Source organism: Mobula hypostoma, chromosome 7 (assembly GCF_963921235.1).
Source record: "Mobula hypostoma chromosome 7, sMobHyp1.1, whole genome shotgun sequence".
NCBI lineage: Eukaryota > Metazoa > Chordata > Chondrichthyes > Myliobatiformes > Myliobatidae > Mobula > Mobula hypostoma.
Genome location: NC_086103.1, coordinates 2,541,336 through 2,565,196, shown reverse-complemented (window position 1 = coordinate 2,565,196; position 23,861 = coordinate 2,541,336).

Here is a 23,861-nt window from a genome sequence, read left to right as displayed (position 1 = left end):
TCTGGCGTACTGACCTCTACCTTGCCGAGGCACAGCGACAACTCGCGGATACCTCCTCTTATTTACCCCTCGATCGTGATCCCACTAAGGAGCACCAGGCCATTGTCTCCCACACCATCACCGACTTTATCCGCTCAGGGGATCTCCCATCCACTGTTACCAACCTTATAGTTCCCAGACCTCTCACTTCCCGTTTCTACCTCCTACCCAAGATCCACAAACCTGCCTGTCCTGGCCGACCTATTGTCTCAGCTTGCTCCTGCCCCACCGAACTCGTCTCTGCATACCTCAACACAGTTTTATCACCCCTTGTTCAATCCCTTCTGACCTATGTTCGTGACACTTCTCATGCTCTTAAACTTTTCGGTGATTTTAAGTTCCCTGGCCCCCACCGCTTTATTTTCACCATGGATGTCCAGTCCTTATATACTTCCATCCCCGATCAGGAAGGTCTCAAAACTCTACGCTTCTTTTTGGATTCCAGACCTAATCGGTTCCCCTCTACCACCACTCTGCCCCGTCTAGCGGAATTAGTCCTTACTCTTAATAATTTCTCCTTTGGCTCCTCCCACTTCCTCCAAACTAAAGGTGTAGCTATGGGCACCCGTATGGGCCCTAGCTATGCCTGCCTTTTTGTTGGGTTTGTGGAACAATCTATGTTCCGTGCCTATTCTGGTATCTGTCCCCCACTTTTCCTTCACTACATCGACGACTGCATTGACGCTGCTTCCTGCACGCATGCAGAACTTGTTGACTTTATTAACTTTGCCTCCAACTTTCACCCTGCCCTCAAGTTTACCTGGTCCATTTCCGACACCTCCCTCCCCTTTCTAGATCTTTCTGTCTCTGTCTCTGGAGACAACTTACCAACTGATGTCTACTATAAGCCTACTGACTCTCACAGCTATGTGGATTATTCCTCTTCTCACCCTGTCTCTTGCAAAAACGCCATCCCCTTCTCGCAATTCCTCCGTTTCCGCCGCATCTGCTCTCAGGATGAGGCTTTTCATTCTAGGACGAGGGAGATGTCTTCCTTTTTCAAAGAAAGGGGCTTCCCTTCCTCCACTATCAACTCTGCTCTTAAACGCATCTCCCCCATTTCACGTACATCTGCTCTCACTCCATCCTCCCACCACCCCACTAGGAATAGGGTTCCCCTGGTCCTCACCTACCACCCCACCAGCCTCCGGATCCAACATATTAATCTCCGTAACTTCCGCCACCTCCAACGGGATCCCACCACTAAGCACATCTTTCCCTCGCGCCCCCCCCCGCATTCCGCAGGGATCGATCCCTACACAACTCCCTTGTCCATTCGTCCCCCCCATCCCTCCCCACTGATCTCCCTCCTGGCACTTATCCGTGTAAGCGGAACAAGTGCTACACATGCCCTTACACTTCCTCCCTTACCACCATTCAGGGCCCCAAACAGTCCTTCCAGGTGAGGCAACACTTCACCTGTGAGTCAGCTGGGGTGATATACTGCGTCCGGTGCTCCCAATGTGGCCTTTTATACATTGGCAAGACTCGACGCAGACTGGGAGACCGCTTTGCTGAACATCTACGCTTTGTCTGCCAGAGAAAGCAGGATCTCCCAGTGGCCACACATTTTAATTCCACATCCCATTCCCATTCTGACATGTCTATCCACGGCCTCCTCTACTGTAAAGATGAAGCCACACTCAGGTTGGAGGAACAACACCTTATATTCCGTCTGGGTAGCCTCCAACCTGATGGCATGAACATCGACTTCTCTAACTTCTGCTAAGGCCCCACTTCCCCCTCGTACCCCATCTGTTACTTATTTTTATGCACACATTCTTTCTCTCACTCTCCTTTTTCTCCCTCTGCCCCTCTGAATATACCTCTTGCCCATCCTCTGGGTCCCCCCCCCTTGTCTTTCTTCCCGGACCTCCTGTCCCATGATCCTCTCGTATCCCCTTTTGCCTATCACCTGTCCAGCTCTTGGCTCTATCCCTCCCCCTCCTGTCTTCTCCTATAGAAACATAGAAACATAGAAAATAGGTGCAGGAGTAGGCCATTCGGCCCTTCGAGCCTGCACCGCCATTTATTATGATCATGGCTGATCATCCAACTCAGAACCCAGCCTTCCCTCCATACCCCCTGACCCCTGTAGCCACAAGGGCCATATCTAACTTCCTTTTAAACATAGCTAATGAACTGGCCTCAACAGTTTGCTGTGGCAGAGAATTCCACAGATTCACCACTCTCTGTGTGAAGAAGTTTTTCCTAATCTCGGTCCTAAAAGGCTTCCCCTCTATCCTCAAACTGTGACCTCTCGTTCTGGACCTCCCCAACATCGGGAACAATCTTCCCGCATCTAGCCTGTCCAATCCCTTTAGGATCTTATACGTTTCAATCAGATCCCCCCTCAATCTTCTAAATTCCAACGAGTACAAGCCCAGTTCATCCAGTCTTTCTTCATATGAAAGACCTGCCATCCCAGGAATCAATCTGGTGAACCTTCTTTGTACTCCCTCTATGGCAAAGATGTCTTTCCTCAGATTAGGGGACCAAAACTGCACACAATACTCCAGGTGTGGTCTCACCAAGGCCTTGTACAACTGCATTTGGATCTCCCCCTCCCCCTCCAACATTCAAATCCCTTACTCACTCTTCCTTCAGTTAGTCCTGACAAAGGGTCTCGGCCTGAAACGTCGACTGCACCTCTTCCTACAGATGCTGCCTGGCCTGCTGCGTTCACCAGCAACTTTGATGTGTGTTGCTTGAATTTCCAGCATCTGCAGAATTCCTGTTGTTTGTGTTTAAATACCTGGGGATATGAGTTGACAATAAACTGGACTGGTCAAAGAACACTGAGGCTGTCTACAAGAAGGGTCAGAGTTGTCTCTATTTCCTGAGGAGACTGAGGTCCTTTAACATCTGCAGGACGATGCTGAAGATGTTCTACGAGTCTGTGGTGTCAAATGCTATCATGTTTGCCGTTGTGTGCTGGGGCAGCAGGCTGAGGGTAGCAGACACCAACAGAATCAACGATCTCATTCGTAAGGCGAGTGATGTTGTGGGGATGGAACTGGACTCTTTGATGGTGGTGTCTGAAAAGAGGATGCTGTCCAAGTTGCTTGCCATCTTGGACAATGTCTCCCATCCACTACATAATGTACTGGGTGGGCACAGGAGTGCATTCAGCCAGAGACTCATTCCACCGAGATGCAGCACAGAGCGTCATAGGAAGTCATTCCTGCCTGTGGCCATCAAACTTTATTTCTGATCGTGTCCAAGATATCCTGAAGTGGGAGGGTGAAGAGCCAGAGGTCCTGGTACATATAGGTACCAATGACATAGGTAGGAAAAGGGATGAGGTCCTGAAAGAAGAATATAGGGAGCTAGGAAGGGAGTTGAGAAAAAGGACCGCAAAGGTAGTAATCTCGGGATTACTGCCTGTGCCACGCGACAGTGAGAGTAGGAATGCGATGAGGTGGAGGATAAATGCGTGGCTGAGGGATTGGAGCAGGGGGCAGGGATTCAAGTTTTTGGATCATTGGGACCTCTTTTGGCGCAGGTGTGACCTGTACAAAAAGGACGAGTTACACTTAAATCCTCGGGGGACCAATATCCTGGCAGGGAGATTAGCGGGGGCTACTGAGGTGACTTTAAACTAGAATGGTTGGGGGGTGGGAATCAAATTAAAGCGGCTAGGTGTGAGGAGGTTAGTTCACAACAGAGGGATGGGAACCAGTGCAGAGAGACAGAGGGGTGTAAAGTGAGCGTAGAAGCAAAAAGTACAAAGGGGAAAAGTAAAAGTGGCAGGCCGACAAATCCAGGGCAAGCATTAAAAAGGGCTAAGAGAGTTGTAAAAGAGTGCCTGAAGGCTTTATGTGTCAATGCAAGGAGCATTCGTAATAAGGTGGATGAATTGAAAGTGCAGATTGTTATTAATGATTATGATATAGTTGGGATCACAGAGACATGGCTCAAGGGTGACCAGGGATGGGAGCTCAACGTTCAGGGATATTCAATATTCAGGAGGGATAGACACGAAGGAAGGGGAGGTGGGGTGGCGTTGCTGGTTAAAAAAGAGATTAACGCAATAGAAAGGAAGGACATAAGCCGGGAAGATGTGGAATCGATATGGGTAGAGCTGCGTAACACTAAGGGGCAGAAGACGCTGGTGGGAGTTGTGTACAGGCCACCTAACAGTAGTAGTGAGGTCGGAGATGGTATTAAACAGGAAATTAGAAATGTGTGCAATAAAGGAACAGCAGTTATAATGGGTGACTTCAATCTACATGTAGACTGGGTGAACCAAATTGGTAAAGGTGCTGAGGAAGAGGATTTCTTGGAATGTATGCGGGATGGTTTTTTGAACCAACATGTCGAGGAACCGACTAGAGAGCAGGCTATTCTGGACTGGGTTTTGAGCAATGAGGAAGGGTTAATTAGCGATCTTGTCGTGAGAGGCCCCTTGGGTAAGAGTGACCATAATATGGTGGAATTCTTCATTAACATGGAGAGTGACGTAGTTAATTCAGAAACAAAGGTTCTGAACTTAAAGAGGGGTAACTTTGAAAGTATGAGACATGAATTAGCTAAGATAGACTGGCAAATGACACTTCAAGGATTGACGGTGGATATGCAATGGCAGGCATTTAAAGGTTGCATGGATGAACTACAACAATTGTTCATCCCAGTTTGGCAAAAGAATAAATCAAGGAAGGTAGTGCACCCGTGGCTGACAAGAGAAATTAGGGATAGTATCAATTCCAAAGAAGTAGCATACAAATTAGCCAGAGAAAGTGGCTCACCTGAGGACTGGGAGAAATTCAGAGTTCAGCAGAGGAGGACAAAGGGCTTAATTAGGAAGGGGAAAAAAGATTATGAGAGAAAACTGGCAGAGAACATAAAAACGGACTGTAAAAGCTTTTATAGATATGTAAAAAGGAAAAGACTGATAAAGACAAATGTAGGTCCCCTGCAAACAGAAACAGGTGAATTGATTATGGGGAGCAAGGACATGGCAGACCAATTGAATAATTACTTTGGTTCTGTCTTCACTAAGGAGGACATAAATAATCTTCCAGAAATAGTAAGGGACAGAGGGTCCAGTGAGATGGAGGAACTGAGCGAAATACATGTTAGTAGGGAAGTGGTGTTAGGTAAATTGAAGGGATTGAAGGCAGATAAATCCCCAGGGCCAGATGGTCTGCATCCCAGAGTGCTTAAGGAAGTGGCCCAAGAAATAGTGGATGCATTAGTGATAATTTTTCAAAACTCGTTAGATTCTGGACTAGTTCCTGAGGATTGGAGGGTGGCTAATGTAACCCCACTTTTTAAAAAAGGAGGGAGAGAGAAACCGGGGAATTATAGGCCGGTTAGCCTAACGTCGGTGGTGGGGAAACTGCTGGAGTCAGTTATCAAGGATGTGATAACAGCACATTTGGAAAGCGGTGAAATGATCGGACAAAGTCAGCATGGATTTGTGAAAGGAAAATCATGTCTGACGAATCTCATAGAATTTTTTGAGGATGTAACTAGTAGAGTGGATAGGGGAGAACCAGTGGATGTGGTATATTTGGATTTTCAAAAGGCTTTTGACAAGGTCCCACATAGGAGATTAGTGTGCAAACTTAAAGCACACGGTATTGGGGGTAAGGTATTGGTGTGGGTGGAGAATTGGTTAGCAGACAGGAAGCAAAGAGTGGGAATAAACGGGACCTTTTCAGAATGGCAGGCGGTGACTAGTGGGGTACCGCAAGGCTCAGTGCTGGGACCCCAGTTGTTTACAATATATATTAATGACTTGGATGAGGGAATTAAATGCAGCATCTCCAAGTTTGCGGATGACACGAAGCTGGGTGGCAGTGTTAGCAGTGAGGAGGATGCTAAGAGGATGCAGGGTGACTTGGATAGGTTGGGTGAGTGGGCAAACTCATGGCAGATGCAATTTAATGTGGATAAATGTGAAGTTATCCACTTTGGTGGCAAAAATAGGAAAACAGATTATTATCTGAATGGTGGCCGATTAGGAAAAGGGGAGGTGCAACGAGACCTGGGTGTCATTATACACCAGTCATTGAAAGTGGGCATGCAGGTACAGCAGGCGGTGAAAAAGGCGAACGGTATGCTGGCATTTATAGCGAGAGGATTCGAGTACAGGAGCAGGGAGGTACTACTGCAGTTGTACAAGGCCTTGGTGAGACCACACCTGGAGTATTGTGTGCAGTTTTGGTCCCCTAATCTGAGGAAAGACATCTTTGCCATAGAGGGAGTACAAAGAAGGTTCACCAGATTGATTCCTGGGATGGCAGGTCTTTCATATGAAGAAAGACTGGATGAACTGGGCTTGTACTCGTTGGAATTTAGAAGATTGAGGGGGGATCTGATTGAAACGTATAAGATCCTAAAGGGATTGGACAGGCTAGATGCAGGAAGATTGTTCCCGATGTTGGGGAGGTCTAGAACGAGGGGTCACAGTTTGAGGATAGAGGGGAAGCCTTTTAGGACCGAGGTTAGGAAAAACTTCTTCACACAGAGAGTGGTGAATCTGTGGAATTCTCTGCCACAGCAAACTGTTGAGGCCAGTTCATTAGCTATGTTTAAAAGGAAGTTAGATATGGCCCTTGTGGCTACAGGGGTCAGGGGGTATGGAGGGAAGGCTGGGTTCTGAGTTGGATGATCAGCCATGATCATAATAAATGGCGGTGCAGGTTCGAAGGGCCGAATGGCCTACTCCTGCACCTATTTTCTATGTTTCTATGTTTACAACTCCTCCCTTGGAGGGTCTGACACCCTGAGCCAATAGGCTGGTCCTGGACTTATTTCCTGGCATAATTTACATATTACTAATTATTTATAGTTTTATTACTATTTAACTATTTATGGTGCAACTGTAACAAAAACCAATTTCCCCCGGGATCAATAAAGTATGACTATGACGATGACTATGACTATTTTGAATGAGGTGAAGAAATCTTAAAAGACAAATTCATTCATATTGATGTCTTGTTAAATAAAAACAAAAAAAAAATAGCAAGTCAGACCCCCACCAAAAGTGGCAATTTTTTCCCAAGGTATTCAACTTCCTCATGTACACAGCTGTGTGTGCTGATAGGCCAGAAGCCCAAGTGACTGGAACAGCAGTATGTAACTGTACGTGACTGTAAGAGCAACTTGGAATACACTACACGCCCACCCTTGAAGTGGATGAGCTACAGGAATAGAAGGCCATAAACATCCACTTAGTGTTCATTTTATTAGAAACATAGAAACATAGAAAATAGGTGCAGGAGTAGGCCATTCGGCCCTTCGAGCCTGCACCGCCATTCATTATGATCATGGCTGATCATCCAACTCAGAACCCAGCCTTCCCTCCATACCCCCTGACCCCTGTAGCCACAAGGGCCATATCTAACTTCCTTTTAAACATAGCTAATGAACTGGCCTCAACAGTTTGCTGTGGCAGAGAATTCCACAGATTCACCACTCTCTGTGTGAAGAAGTTTTTCCTAACCTCGGTCCTAAAAGGCTTCCCCTCTATCCTCAAACTGTGACCCCTCGTTCTAGACCTCCCCAACATCGGGAACAATCTTCCCGCATCTAGCCTGTCCAATCCCTTTAGGATCTTATACGTTTCAATCAGATCCCCCCCTCAATCTTCTAAATTCCAACGAGTACAAGCCCAGTTCATCCAGTCTTTCTTCATATGAAAGACCTGCCATCCCAGGAATCAATCTGGTGAACCTTCTTTGTACTCCCTCTATTGCAAAGATGTCTTTCCTCAGATTAGGGGACCAAAACTGCACACAATACTCCAGGTGTGGTCTCACCAAGGCCTTGTACAACTGCAGTAGTACCTCCCTGCTCCTGTACTCGAATCCTCTCGCTATAAATGCCAGCATACCGTTCACCTTTTTCACCGCCTGCTGTACCTGCATGCCCACTTTCAATGACTGGTGTATAATGACACCCAGGTCTCGTTGCACCTCCCCTTTTCCTAATCGGCCACCATTCAGATAATAATCTGTTTTCCTATTTTTGCCACCAAAGTGGATAACTTCACATTTATCCACATTAAATTGCATCTGCCATGAGTTTGCCCACTCACCCAACCTATCCAAGTCACCCTGCATCCTCTTAGCATCCTCCTCACTGCTAACACTGCCACCCAGCTTCGTGTCATCCGCAAACTTGGAGATGCTGCATTTAATTCCCTCATCCAAGTCATTAATATATATTGTAAACAACTGGGGTCCCAGCACTGAGCCTTGCGGTACCCCACTAGTCACCGCCTGCCATTCTGAAAAGGTCCCATTTATTCCCACTCTTTGCTTCCTGTCTGCTAACCAATTCTCCACCCACACCAATACCTTACCCCCAATACCGTGTGCTTTAAGTTTGCACACTAATCTCCTGTGTGGGACCTTGTCAAAAGCCTTTTGAAAATCCAAATATACCACATCCACTGGTTCTCCCCTATCCACTCTACTAGTTACATCCTCAAAAAATTCTCTGAGATTCGTCAGACATGATTTTCCTTTCACAAATCCATGCTGACTTTGTCCGATCATTTCACCGCTTTCCAAATGTGCTGTTATCACATCCTTGATAACTGACTCCAGCAGTTTCCCCACCACCGACGTTAGGCTAACCGGCCTATAATTCCCCGGTTTCTCTCTCCCTCCTTTTTTAAAAAGTGGGGTTACATTAGCCACATTAGGTACAACAGGTACTTAATAAGGTGGCCACTGAGTGTAAGTGTTAAAATTGGGCAACAATCTGAGACCGTGTTTGCACAAATTGGGTACAGTTTCAGCTGAGTGTGACTTCAACAATTCAAAATAATAAGATGAGGTCAGCAAGGGACTGAGTTAAGTGGTAAAGAGCAGCTACATTGATATATAAATCAAAGGATAATTTGTGAGGATGGGCAGGAGCACAGATTTCAAGCTGAGTACTGCTTTAAGCAGTGATAGGTCAGCATGGGAAGAACTTGTGAGTTTTTGAACCTAAAACCTGCACTGCAAAGGTGAAGTGCAGGGGAAGAAAAGATAGGGATCTTTCAACTGGCTTAGCAACTGGCAAGGCATTTCTACAGACTGTAAGACGGTAAGGAGCAGAATGAGACCATCTGGCCCATCGAGTCTGCTCCACCAATTAATCATGGCTGATCGTTTTTTCCTCTCCTCAGCCCCGCTCTCCGGCCTTCTTTCCGTAATCTTTGATGCTGTGTCCAATCAAGAACTTGTCAAACGCTGCCTTAAATTCACCCAACAACCTGTACACCACTGCTGATTGTGGTAAAAAAATTCCATGAAATCAGCACCCTCTGGCTCAAGAAATGTCTCTGCATCTCTGTTTTAAATGGACACCCCTCTATCCTGAGGCTGTGCCCTCTTGTCCTAGACTCCCCCACCATATGAAACATCCTCTCCACATCTACCCTGTCTAAGCCTTTCAACATTTCAAAGATTTCAATGAGATCCCTCCTCATCCTTCCAAATTCAAGCAAGTACAAACCCAGAGCTATCAAACATTCCTCGTATTATAAGTCATTCCCGGAATCATCCTTGTGAACCTCCTCTGAACCATCTCCAATGCAGGAACATATTTTCTTAGATGAGAAGCCCAAATCTATTCACAATACTGAACATGATGCCTCACCATTGTGTTATAAAGCCTCAGCATCACATCCCTATTCTTGTATTTTAGATCTCTTGAAATTGTATTTGCTTTCTCACCACTAACTCTACCTTCAAGATAGCCTTTAGCATGTTCTGCGCAAGGGCTTCCAAATCCCTTTGCACCTCAGATTTTTGGATTTTCTACTTGTTTAGAAAATAGTCTGCACATTTATTGCTTCTGCCAAAGTGCATGACCATCTATTTTTCAACATTGTATTTCATTTGCCACCTTCTTACCCATTCTCCTGTCTAAGTCCCTCTGCAGCATACTTGTTTCCTTAACACAACCTGCCCCTCTACCAATCTTCGTATAATCTGCAAACTTGGCAACAAAGCTATCTATTCCATTATTTAAATCATTGATATACAGCATAAAAAGGAGTGGTCCCAACACTGACCCCTGAAGAACACCACTAGTCACTGGCAGCCAACCAGACAAAGATCCTTTTATTCTCACCCACTGCCTCCTACCAATCAGACAATGCTCTAACCATGCCTATAACTTTCTTGTCGTACCATGGGCTCTTAACTTGGCTAGCAGCCTCATGTGTGGTACCTTCTGAAAGGCCTTCTGAAAGTCCAGATATGCAACATCCACTGCATCCCCTTTATCTATCCTACTTGTAATCTCCTCAAAGAATTCCAACAAGTTTACTAAGCAAGATTTTCCCTTAAGGAAGCCATGCTGACTTTGTTCTATCTCGTCCTGCGTCATCAAGTACTCCATCACCTCATCCTTAAAAATTGTCTCCAACATCATCCCATCCACTGAGGTCAGGCTAACTGGTCTATAAATTCCTTTCTGCTGCCTTCCTCCTTTCTTAAAGAGTAGAGTGACACTTGTAATTTTTCAGTTCTCTGGTCCAATGCCAAGGTACGTTGATTTTTGAGAAAAACATTTCTAACGCCTTAGCAATCTCAGCCACTATGTCTTTCTGAACCCTTGGGTGCAGCTCATCTTTTCTGGGTGACTTATGTACCCTTAGGTCTTTCAGCTTTTTGAGCACTTTCTCCCTTATAATAGAAACTGCACTCACTTCTTTTCCCTCACACTTTCCAACAGCTGGCATTCTGCTAGTGGCTTCCACAATGAAGATTAATGCAAAATACTCATTTAGTTCACATGCTATCTCCTTTCTCCAGCCTCGTTCTCTAGTGGTCCTATATCTACTCTCATCTCGCTTTTATTTTTTACATACTTGAAAAGGCTTTTACTATTCCCTTTGATATCATTTGCTAGCTTGCTTACATATTTCATCTTTTCCCTCCTAATGATACTTTAGTTGTTTTCTGTAGGTTTTTAAAAGCTTTCCAATCCTTTATCTTCCTACTAATTTTTCTTAGTTGTATGCCCTCTATTTTGCTTTTACATTTATATAAAACGAAGTTTCCTGTGGTGAGTCTAAGACCAGAGGATACAGCTTCAGAATAGATGAGCATCCTTTTAGAATGTAGATCAGGAGGAATTTCTTTGGCCAGAGAGAGTGGTGAATCTATGGAATTCTTTGCCACAGGCAGCTATAGAGGTCAAGTCCTTATGTATATTTAAGGCAAAGGTTGATAGATTCTTGATTGGTCAGGGCATGAAGGGATATGGAGAGAAGGCAGGAGGTTAGTGCTGAGAGGAAAATGGATCAGCCATGATGAAACGGCAAAGCAGATTCGATGGGCCAAATGGCCTAATTCATCTTTTATAGCTTATGGTCTTATGGAAGTAAAGGTTTTGCACATCATTGTGTTGAGATCTAATGTTAACCGTTCCAGTAAAAAGTGAAAAATTCAGGACAGGTCCCCTGTCCCGAGTGACCACATGTAAAGAAATTATGAGAACAAGAGAGTCTGCAGAGACTGGAATTCCAGAGCAACACACACGAAATACTGCTGGAGCTCAGCAGGTCAAGCAGCATCTATAGAGAGGAATAATGTTTTGATCTGAGACCATTCATCAGGACTGACCTTTTGTGTGCATTACTCTGGATTTTCAGCATCTGTAGAATTGCTTATGCTTATGAGAGACTGTAGATGCTAGAACTGAGAGCAAGAAAGGAACTGACGGAGGAGCTCAACACACCAGGTAGCATCTCTGGAGGGAAATGGACAGTCGACCATCAGGCCGGGTCCTTTCATCTGTGCTGATAGGTTAATGGAACACTCTAAAAGTGGGTGGGTGGAGAGGAATTAAGCAGTTGATAGGCATGTGAGAATGAGTAGATTAGAGGCAAACACATGAAGAATTGGCATTCATAGGGCATGGATTCAATGCATTGAATAGACTCCATCAATATGATGAGAAATACAAGATATGTGAATATGATATAAGATACATTCTGCTTTGGATTTGAGAGATGGTAAAAGTAGACTTAAAAAATGAAAAATCAATAGTCAAGTATTATCTGGTAAAAACTTATTACAATCAGGCTTCATTGCACAGGCAAATAATAGGTTTATGAAGTATCTTTATTATTGCTTACTACGACATGTTAGTGAACATCTTTCTTAATAATTTACAACAGTGTGTAACAAAGCCAAGTAACTGTTTTGTCTTCGTTCTATCTTTCTAAAAGATGTTCCCAAGCAATCACCGAGAGGACTTCCTGTGTCGGTGATAAAGAAAATTTTAATTTGTTTATTTGTTGCCCAGTCAACTAAGACTTCTATGTTTGCTTGATTTGATTCATGTTTTTGCGGTGAAAAGAGAGGTGCTTCGCCAGGAACAAAAACAATCAAAAGTCAAAATATAAACCTGAAGGTGCTAGAAATCTGAAGACAAGGTAGAACTTTTTTATTTTTATTTTTTATTTAGAGATACAACATAGTAACAGGTCCTTCCAACTCAACAAGCCTGCACTGCCTCATTACAACTATGTGACTAATTGATTACCAAACCATGTGTCTTTGGAATGTGACAGGAAACCAGAGCGCTAGTGAGGAAACATACATGGACATGAAGACAACGCATAGGCTCCTTACAAACAGAGGCTAGAATTGAAGTCAAGTGATGGAAGCATTCAGCAGGTCGGCTAGGGTCTGTGGAAAGAGAAACGGAGTTAATGTTTCTGGTCCAAGATCCTTCATCAGAAAAGAACAATCGAGCTCATACACACTGACATCTCCTGTCAGACTTGAGTGCCGGGATCAAGGCCCAAAAGTCAAACCCATGATCCTCAAATGCTGAGGTTGATATCCAGAGTTTGGGAAAGACCAGAGGGCATAGCCAGAAGCTGAATTCCTGAACCTGGTAAGTCCAGAGGTAGAAAGTTTGAAGATCGAAGACAGCATAAAAATACTGGAGGATGGAGGGTCAATGTCTGCAAGCCTGAGAGTCCAGGTCAGAGATAGTAGGTTCAAGGATCAGTCTCTGTGAGTTTAGGAGTATGGATCCAAGGGCTGAAGGCTTGGACATATCCTGTGCTGGAGTTGGTGATAGGTTAGGAGGTTGGGAAAAGGGCTTATTTTGCTGTTGTTGTCTCATTCTGTTCTGTTATTATTACTGCTTGCATTGTTTGGTGTTGTTATTGTGTTGAAATTCTAGGCATGCAATGTTGGCAGCATAATATATAGTGACACTTGTGAGGTGCTCCCAGCACATTCTTTGGTGTATTGGCTGTTAACCCAAATGGCACATTCACTGTATGTTTCAACATTCATGTGCTAAATAAATCTCAATCTAAATCTGCAGTTTTACAACCCCAACCTTTCATGCACCCTTCAAGTGTATTTATTTCCATGTAGGAACTGAGTCATAAAATCGTAGATTCATCAGCTCAACTAGCAAGGAAAAGGGCCCATTGACTCATGGGTTTTTGCCAATCATTAATGTGTCTTCAGTCAGCCAACCATCCATCAGATCATTCTGTCTACAATTCTCGCTGCCCCAGTAAAGCAGCCAGAATAATCAAAGACTCCAGCCACACTGTACATTCCTTCAACTCCTTCCTCCTATCAGGCAAATTGTAGAAAAGTTTGAATGCATGTACCACTTAACTCAAGGATAGCTTTTCTCCTGTTATTATAATACTATGAATGAGTCTCCTGTACGATGAGGACTCCTAACCTCAAAATGTATCTCATTATCACATTGCATCTTATTGTCTGCCTTATTCTATGAATGTATCACTATATTCTTCAGTCAGTTATCACGTTACCCTTGCAGTGTCTCTATGCATTGATGTCATGAAGTGATCTCTATGAAGGCTATGCAAAACAAAGCTTATCACTGTACCTTGCTATGAGTGAGAATAATAAACTAATTTACCAATTTACCCAACATTTAGCTTTACACTAATCATACCCCAGCTCAATTTATTCCCCCATCCCATTTTCCATCTTCTACCCTCAAGACTATACAACTCATTCATGCACTAGTGGGGATTTGCAGTGGCCATGTAACCTATCTACCTGCACATTACTTAGGGTGTGGGAGGAAACTGAAGCACAGGAAGAATATACAGGCTCCATGGTTCTGGAGGAAAGTTGTTTCATTTTCACTATGTACTGTACCAGCAGTTTATGGTTGAAATGACAATAAAAAGCGACTTCACTTGACTTGAACACCAGGAAATCTGCAGATGCTGGAAATTCAAGCAACACACATAAAAGTTGCTGGTGAACACATCAGGCCAGGCAGCATCTATAGGAAAAGGTACAGTCGAAGTTTCGGGCCGAGATCCTTCAACCTCTTCCTATAGATACTGCCTGGCCTGATGTGTTCACCAGCAACTTTTATGTGTGTTGCTTGACTTGACTTGACTTGACTTTAAATCGACTGCGCCAGAGATTGTGATGGATATTCCACTTTGCAGGGCCCAGTAGGCTTATTGCTGAACTCAGCTTTCTAGCACAGCTGCATGACCTTTTCTAAAGGTCAGAGTTGTTGGTGATAAAGTTAAACTTTTAACAAAAATTCTTTGCTCATTTTTTTTTGTTGTAAACAAGAACCAGTCCCCAGTTCTTAATGCAAATTACGAAGAGCAATCATTTGGAAGTTGGAGGCACAGCTTTGCAAGGATGACCAGGAGATTTGTCTCCATTAGCCAAACGCAAGGCAATTGGGTTATGTCACATAGCACATCAAATATGGTTACATGTTAGGATGCTTGTATTGTAAGGAGGTTTCGACTTTTATGTTACTGCGGAGGCTAATTAAAATAGCGTCTTTGTTATGTTAACCTGGGGAATGCGGCTTTGTTGTGTTAAATGCTGAGAAAGGAGTGTGATAAGAAAGTGCTATTAACCAATTGGGATAGTTGTTATGGTTTTGGTGTATTTGAAGATACTGTATGCGCAGGGTTTTGGGGGAGAAGGCGAGAGATTATACTTAGGGGGTCAGCCCTAACTGTATTAATTATGAATGTTTGGGATCGATGTTGCAAGAGACTTTTAAGACCATCTCTGTGTGCTACTTTGTCTCAGCAAATGTATCTGGAAAACGTCACATGCAGATGATGTCATCTAGTATCAAATAGAATAACTACTAGAAAGAATGACAGAAAGATGGAGTTACAGAAAGAAGAACTAGCATTCATTCCTCAAGCTTTGATTTCTGCGACAAATGACTCATTCATCTGCAACTTGTTGATAGTTTCTTGCAGTTCATAAGAATTACACTTGCGTTTGGAAACCCTTTGTAGAGTGTTCACATTTGTAATCAGGAAATCTTCTGTAAGTGTTATATTTGTGCTAGGAATTACTTGTCTGAATTTAAACATGTATAATTAAAAATAAAATATCTGTGTTTAAATTACATTGTGAGCTGGAATTACCTCTTTCATAGTAGGGAGGAGGGCCCACAACTCAAGCAGTAGGTAGAGAAACCTCACTGCAGAGACTAGACAGGGAAGCAGGCTGGACCTTGAAAGGTTGCTGGATACTTTGCAGATAGTGAACTCAATGCCATCACAAGATCAAGATCCAACTACCCTATTTCTATCACAGCATGAAAGATTATTTATTTATCCTATATCTTATAACCGCCAGTTTAACTTCAACTCCCATTCCCAAGAATTTCACACCATTAATTCTTTCTATAATTCATGAAAGTTCAGAATACTTGATAATGAACTTTACATAAACTCTATCATCTTTCTTTAAGCTTCAGTCAGCTGTTGATCTTTCACAAGATTTACATGTAATCTCTTTCACTACGTCAGGATATTCCAAAATAATTAAAGCCAATATTTTTGAACTTGATAAATAAGAAGACCTTACGTACACTTTCAAGCATTCAATCCCTCTATCTTCACTGGCCGGTGTCAACCATTTACAAAATGAGGCCAAACTCTGAGTATTGTGTGTATTTCTTGTCACCTGCCTAGGGACAGCTATCAATAAGATCAAAGGACAACAGAGAAAATTTACAAGTATTTTGATGGGACTTGAGGACCTGTGTTACAGGGAAATACTGAATACAATAGCACTTTTTTTCCCTGTAGCTAGGAGAACAGGAGAACATTTTATTGAGGTATACAGAATTTTGAGGAACATACTGCAGTATATGCAACCAGCTTTTTTTTTCCACTGAGGTTGGGTGAGACTAGACCATAGGTTAAGCATAAAAGGTGAAATATTTAAGGGAAATCTGAGGGGGAAATTTTTTACTCAGAGGAAGGTGTGACTGTGGAACAAGCTGCTGGTGGAAGTGGTGGATGAGGGTTTGATTGCAAAATTTAAGAGAAGTTTAGATAGGTACATGCATGGGAGAAGTATGGAGAGTTATGGTCCTGCAGCAGGTCGATGGGATGAGGCAGAATAACGGCTTGATGTGGACCAGATGAGCCAAGGTGCCTGTTCTTGTGCCATGGTGTTCTATGACTCCATCTTAATTCTGTTAAGATGGCGACTTGTTCAATTGTAGTGAATTCTACAGGGGTAACAAAAGATGTCACGAGACTCTGCTGGACATTCAGACTTTAACATACTGCAGATCTACCCCATCAGCAAGTTGCTCATTGGAGGAGAAACTGAAGGAGTTGGACTTGGTGCGGATTGTGCTGCTGCCTGTGTCAGAGGGGTACCTGTTTGAGCAGCATCTTTGTTACTCTCTTTGGGATCACAAAACCCTGTTGGACATTGTTATTACAGAATTCTGCAAGTACGATTCATCAGGTTGTTTGTGGACAGCATGGGAGCTGCGCCTCCTTGCTTGCAGAGAGAACTAGGACAAAAGCCACGATGTTGCCTGTTTACAGCCAGCCAGGAGAGAGCTGTCAGAGTCGGTTTGCTCCACTGGAGGTGACTTCGCGTAGTATCCAAGATGGAATCAGTGCCCCAGTGTTCACTTGGCAGAAGACAAGCTGTATTGTGTTTGAATGCCTAGTTCTTCAATGTTCATGGATTCAGGATCTTGGACTATATTTAGAAACCATAGAAACCATAGAAACAACAGCACAGAAACAGGCCTTTTGGCCCTTCTTGGCTGTGCTGAACCATTTTCTGCCTAGTCCCACTGACCTGCACACAGACCATATCTCTCCATACACCTCCCATCCATGTATCTGTCCAATTTATTCTTAAATGTTAAAAAAGAACCCGCATTTACCACCTCGTCTGGCAGCTCATTCCATACTCCCACCACTCTCTGTGTGAAGAAGCCCCCACTAATGTTCCCTTTAAACTTTTCCCCCCTCACCCTTAACCCATGTCCTCTGGTTTTTTTCTCCCCTTGCCTCAGTGGAAAAAGCCTGATGCATTCACTCTATCTATACCCATCATAATTTTATATACTTCTATCAAATCTCCCCTCATTCTTCTACGCTCCAGGGAATAAAGTCCTAACCTATTCAACCTTTCTCTGTAACTGAGTTTCTCAAGTCACGGCAAAATCCTTATAAACCTTCTCTGCACTCTTTCAACCTTATTAATATCCTTCCTGTAATTTGGTGACCAAAACTGAACACAATACTCCAGATTCGGCCTCTCCAATGCCTTATACAACCTCATCATAATATTCCAGCTCTTATACTCAATACTTTGATTAATAAAGGCCAATGTACCAAAAGCTCTCTTTACAACCCTTTCTACCTGTGATGCTACTTTTAGAGAATGTTGTATCTGTATTCCCAGATCCCTCTGTTCCACTGCACTCCTCAGTGCCTTACCATTAACCCTGTATGTTCTACCTTCGTTTGTCCTTCCAATGTGCAATACCTCACACTTGTCTGTATTAAACTCCATCTGCCATTTTTTAGCCCATTTTTCCAGCTGGTCCAAGTCCAAGGCTCTGAAAACCTTCCTCACTGTCTACTACACCTCCAATCTTTGTATCATCAGCAAATTTGCTGATCCAATTTACCACATTATCATCCAGATCATTGATATAGATGACAAATAACAATGGACCCAGCACTGATCCCTGTGGCACACCACTAGTCACAGGCCTCCACTCGGAGAAGCAATTCTCTACTACCACTCTTTGGCTTCTTCCATTGAGCCAATGTCTAATCCAATTTACCACCTCTCCATGTATACCTAGCGACTGAATTTTCCTAACTAACCTCCCATGCGGGACCTTGTCAAAGGCCTTACTGAAGTCCATGTAGACAATATCCACTGCCTTCCCTTCATCCACTTTCCTGGTAACCTCCTCGAAAAACTCCAATAGATTGGTCAAACATGACCTACCACACACAAAGCCATGTTGACTCTCCCTAATAAGTCCCTGTCTATCCAAATGCTTGTAGATTCTGTCTCTTAGTACTCCCTCCAATAACTTACCTACTACCGACGTTAAACTTACTGGCCTATAATTTCCCGGATTACTTTTCGATCCTTTTTTAAACAACGGAACAACATGAGCCACTCTCCAATCCTCTGGCACCTCACCTGTAGACGGCGACATTTTAAATATTTTTGCCAGGGCCCCTGCAATTTCAACACTAGTCTCCTTCAAGGTCCGAGGGAACACCCTGTCAGGTCCCGGGGATTTATCCACTTTAATTTTCCTCAAGACAGCAAGGACCTCCTCCTTTTCAATCTGTACAGTTTCCATGATCTCACTACTTGTTTCCCTTAATTCCATAGACGTCATGCCAGTTTCCTTAGTAAATACAGGCACAAAAAAACTATTTAAGATGTCCCCCATTTCCTTTGCGTCCGCACATAGCCGACCACTCTGATCTTCAAGAGGAACAACTTTATCCCTTACAATCCTCTTGCTCTTAATATACCAGTAAAAGCTCTTTGGATTATCCTTCAGTTTGACTGCCAAGGCAAGCTCATGTCCTCTTTTAGCCCTCCTGATTTCTTTCTTAGGTATTTTCTTGCACTTCTTATACTCCTCAAGCACCTTATTTACTCCCTGCTTCCTATACATGTCATACAACTCCCTCTTCTTCTTTATCAGAGTTGCAATATCCCTTGAGAACCAAGGTTCCTTATTCCTATACACTTTGCCTTTAATCCTGACAGGAACATACAAATTCTGCACTCTCAAAATTTCTCCTTTGAAGGCTTCCCACCTACTGATCATATCCTTGCCAGAGAACAACCTGTCCCAATCCACGCGTTTTAGATCCTTTCTCATTTCTTCAAATTTGGCCTTCTTCCAGTTCAGAACCTCAACCCTAGGACCAGATCTATCCTTGTCCATGATCAAATTGAAACTAATGGTGTTATGATCACTGGAACCAAAGTGCTCCCCTACACACACTTCCATCACTTGTCCTAACTCGTTTCCTAACAGGAGATCCAATATTGCATCCCCTCTAGTTGGTCCCTCTATATATTGATTTTGAAAACTTTCCTGAACACATTTTACAAACTCTAAACCATCTAGCCCCCTAACAATATGGGAGTCCCAATCAATGTATGGAAAATTAAAACCCCCTACCACCACAACTTTATGTTTCCTGCAGTTGCCTGCTATCTCTCTGCAGATTTGCTCTTCCAAGTCTCTTTGACTATTGGGTGGTCTGTAATACAATCCCACTAATGTGGCCATACCTTTCCTGTTTCTCAGCTCCACCCATAAGGACTCAGTAGACAAGCCCTCTAATCTGTCCTGCCTGAGCACTGCTGTAATATTTTCCCTAACAAGCAATGCTACTCCCCCACCTTTCACTCCTCTGCCTCGATCACATCAGAAACATCGGAAACCTGGAATATTAAGCTGCCAGTCCTGCCCCTCCTGTAGTCAAGTTTCACTAATTGCTATAACGTCATAATTCCATGTGCCAATCCACGCCCTCAGCTCGTCAGCCTTCCCCGCAGTACTCCTAGCATTGAAATATATACACCTCAGAAGATTTTTACCACCACTCACAACCTTTCTATTAGCGGATTTGCTTGAACTTTTAACATCATTTCTTTTCACCCCAGCCACACTGTCAGCTCTGGCACTCTGGTTCCCATCCCCCTGCAAATCTAGTTTAAAACCTCCCCAGTAGCACTAACAAACCTCCCTGAAAGGATATTGGTCCCCCTGTAGTTCAAGTGTAACCCGTCTCTCTTGTACAGGTCCCACCTGCCCAGAAGAGGTCCCAATTATCCTGAGATCTGAAACCCTGCCCCCTACACCAGTTCCTCAGCCACTTGTTCATCCTCCAGAACATCCTATTCCTACCCTCACTGGCATGTAGCACAGGTAGCAATCCTAAGATTATCACCTTCGAGGTCCTGCTTTTCAACTTCCTACCAAGCTCCCTATACTCACTCTCCAGGACCTCCTCACTCTTCCTTGCTATGTCATTGGTACCGATGTGCACCACAACATCTGGCTGATCACCCTCTCACTTCAGAATGTCATGCAATCGATCAGGGACATCCTTGACCCTGGCACCCGGGAGGCAACAAACCATCCTGAATTCTCTGTCACGACCACAGAACCTCCTATCTGCACCTCTAACTATCGAGTCCCCTATCACTACCGCTCTCCTCTTTTCCCCCCTCCCTTCTGTGCTGCAGAGCCAGACTCAGTGCCAGAGATCCGGCTACTGCAGCTAGTCCCAGGTAAGTCATCCCCCCCAACAGTATCCAATGCAGTATACTTGTTGTTGAGGGGAATGGCCACAGGGGAACCCTGCTCTGCCTGCCCTTTCCTCTTTCCTCGCCTGACAGTGACCCAATTTCCCGTCCTCTGCTCCTTTGCTGTAACTACCTCCATGTAGCTACTATCTATAATCTCCTCATTCTCCCAAATGATCCACAGGTCATCCAGCTCCTGCTCCAGTTCCCTAACGCGGTTTGTCAGGAGCTGCAGCTGGATGCACTTCTTGCAGGTGTCGTTGTCAGGGACACCGGAGGGCTCCCTGACTTCCCACATCCTGCAAGAGGAGCATTCCAACATCCTGCCTGTGTATAAAATACATTTTTATGTATTTTACTGATATCTTGTATGTGCTCACTATCTTATATGTCCTGTGTGTGCTTTGTGCTGTGTATGATTGTTGGTACTGTGTTTTGCACCTTGGCCACAGAGCAACACTGTTTTGTCTGGCTGTGTTCATGTATGGGTGAATGCAATTAAACCTGAACTACTGCTGTTGACTATACCAACAGCATCTGGCAAACCTGGGATATCCACTATCTGGAAGGAAGCACTCACACTAACCACAAGAAAACACCACCATCTACACGTTTCCCTTCTCTTCATACTTCATCTTGATCATCAGTCCTACATCAATGCTGGCTATAAATCCTAGATCTCCCCTCCCCATATTACCTTCACAAGAAGTACTACAGCATTTCAAGTAAGAATCTCAGCACCACTTTCTGAAGGACAAAGAATGATGGGCAATGAAATCTATTTGGGATTTGAAGCTCTTCCTTCAGTTAGTCCTGACGAAGGGTCTGGGCCCGAAACGTCGACTGTACCTCTTTCTAGAGATGCTGCCTGGCCTGCTGCATTCACCAGCAACTTTGATGTGTGTTGGTGGGATTTGAACTTGTAGTTTTCTTTACCCAGAAGCAAGACAGCTACCACCTGAACAACATATTGACAAGGACTTTGATTAATGTATTTAATATTTCTCCCCTGCTTCTACACTAGAGAGAGTGCAGAAATATTAAAGACATTATGTACATTATATTGAATACAATAAAAACCTTCCACTTTAATTTAGCTGTCTGTGGAATATTTCACTTTTTATCTAATGGTTCTTTGTAACGTAATTTCATGGTCCTTCATAATTGCCTGTTAACCTCTTTCTTAATCTTTAGAACATGCTGGCCACAGAAAATGGCTTTCAGTTTTATTAATGGTTTACTGTCAATCTGACTGATTTACAATGAATTTTATCTTTATTACATTGGATTCCATGATTTCACCCAATTTCCTTTCAAAACTGTAAAACAACTATCTGGTCAATAAAGTATAAAGAAACCACTGAAGCACTGAATCAGGACAGAGGTAAAAAATAACAGTGTTCATTTAAGCTGCATGAAATTCTTGATATCACTTTGCAATTGCATTCCACATTTTCATTCATTTCTTCATGAATGCTGAAAACCAGACGCCTTATTACTAAAAGTGATTTTATAATGACCCAGGTTGTGATGAGATATCAGACTGCCAAGTAGGTAATAATGGTTTCCCTATTTTTAATAAATTAAAACTTCCCAATTTACAGAAGGAATGGAAATTGAACGGATTTCGAATAGCAAACCTCTTATCAACACCTTTGGAAAGTAATGAATAATAGCATATAACCGCATTTCAAATAACAGTCACCATACTTAGAACTCACTAGCTTTTAAGAAGCATTTGACTGTACTTATCTTGAGCAAAGCATCCATTTTTCATGAGGCTGCTTTGGACCTTTTTTAATACAATAAGAATGAGTGAAATAACAGGAGAATTGGCACAGTAACAGCACGTTGGAGAAGCAATCAGCACTTGCAAGCATATGAAATGCATTTCAGAGAAAGAATCACGGTCATTTCCTTCTGATTGAAACAGCTTATGAAGAAAGCAGTTGCTTTCTTTTTCCAGCTAAACTAGAAATCAGCAGCATAATCGAGTTTAATGAGGCAGCGCTGTGGGAGCTTACAAAGGGCTGCAATCAAGAGGTTGAGCCAAATGACCTATGTTTTGGCTGCAAGATCCTTGTATGTCCATCTGTTTCTATGCTGTGAATTCAATGCAGCTCCCTGATCGTCTCTACATTAGTGGTCAGTGTATCCATTCCTTTCATAGTGTCAGGGAATTTTAAAATGAAGCTCAAACACACATCTTTTATTTGAGCTTGATATCACGGAGAGTCCGCATGTGTGCAACACTATGTTACAAGGAAGCCAGCTTGTGTTTATACCCAGTAATAGAAAGTGAGCAAAACTAGCAAACCACCCCCCCCCACCTCCCTTAGATGTCAAAGACTTGACAGGTTATGGAGTCTCTTCATAATTTGAGGCACCTTTTTCTATGCTTATCTTATTTATGCAGCTGTGTTATCGCTGTAAGGAGATTAATGTCTAACACCATAATTTTAGTTATGCAGATTTTCAACTTAATTAAAAAACACAGGATGTCCACAAGGTCATTTTCACAACACTCAAATGTTTTATCCCCATATTCGGAATTTTCTTCAACACATAGCAGTCAGAAATAGAATCTCTGCAGCTGCATTGATACTACAAGAACTACAATTCAGTTTTCAGGTCAATCATTATCATGACCCAGGTAATTTTGGAACACTCATCATCCCATGCACTATCAATCTTCAGGCCACACCACACAGGGACACGTGTTAACAGTATTTTGTGACTGTCTTGAACTTTATCATATCTATATGTGCTATATCATATTGTATGCACTGAGTGTGAATATATTTACTCTATATAAGTTACAAGGTACCATTAAGAACTGAATGTACCAAGCGTTATGATATTCGATTTGGACAGTGTTGGTAGTTAATAGTTTATTACTTTCAGTATTGAAAGTGTGATTGAGAGTTCTAACTCTTCACAAAAAGAGAATGCTAGCCTATAGACCCATGTGCCTGGTGTCCTAAGCATGCTTTCCATCTGACTGCAAGATCACAAAACGAAGGATGAGAATTAGACTATTCTGCTAATCAAGCCTGCTTAACCATTCAATTATGGTTGATTTTTTTGCAATCATTCTCCTGCTTTCTCCCCATAACCCTTAATCCCCTTACCAATCAAGATGCAATCAATCTGTGCCTTAAATACACACAGTGACCTGACCTCCACAATTTTTTGTGACGAGTAATGCTACAGGTTCACTACCTTCTGGTGGAAGAAGTT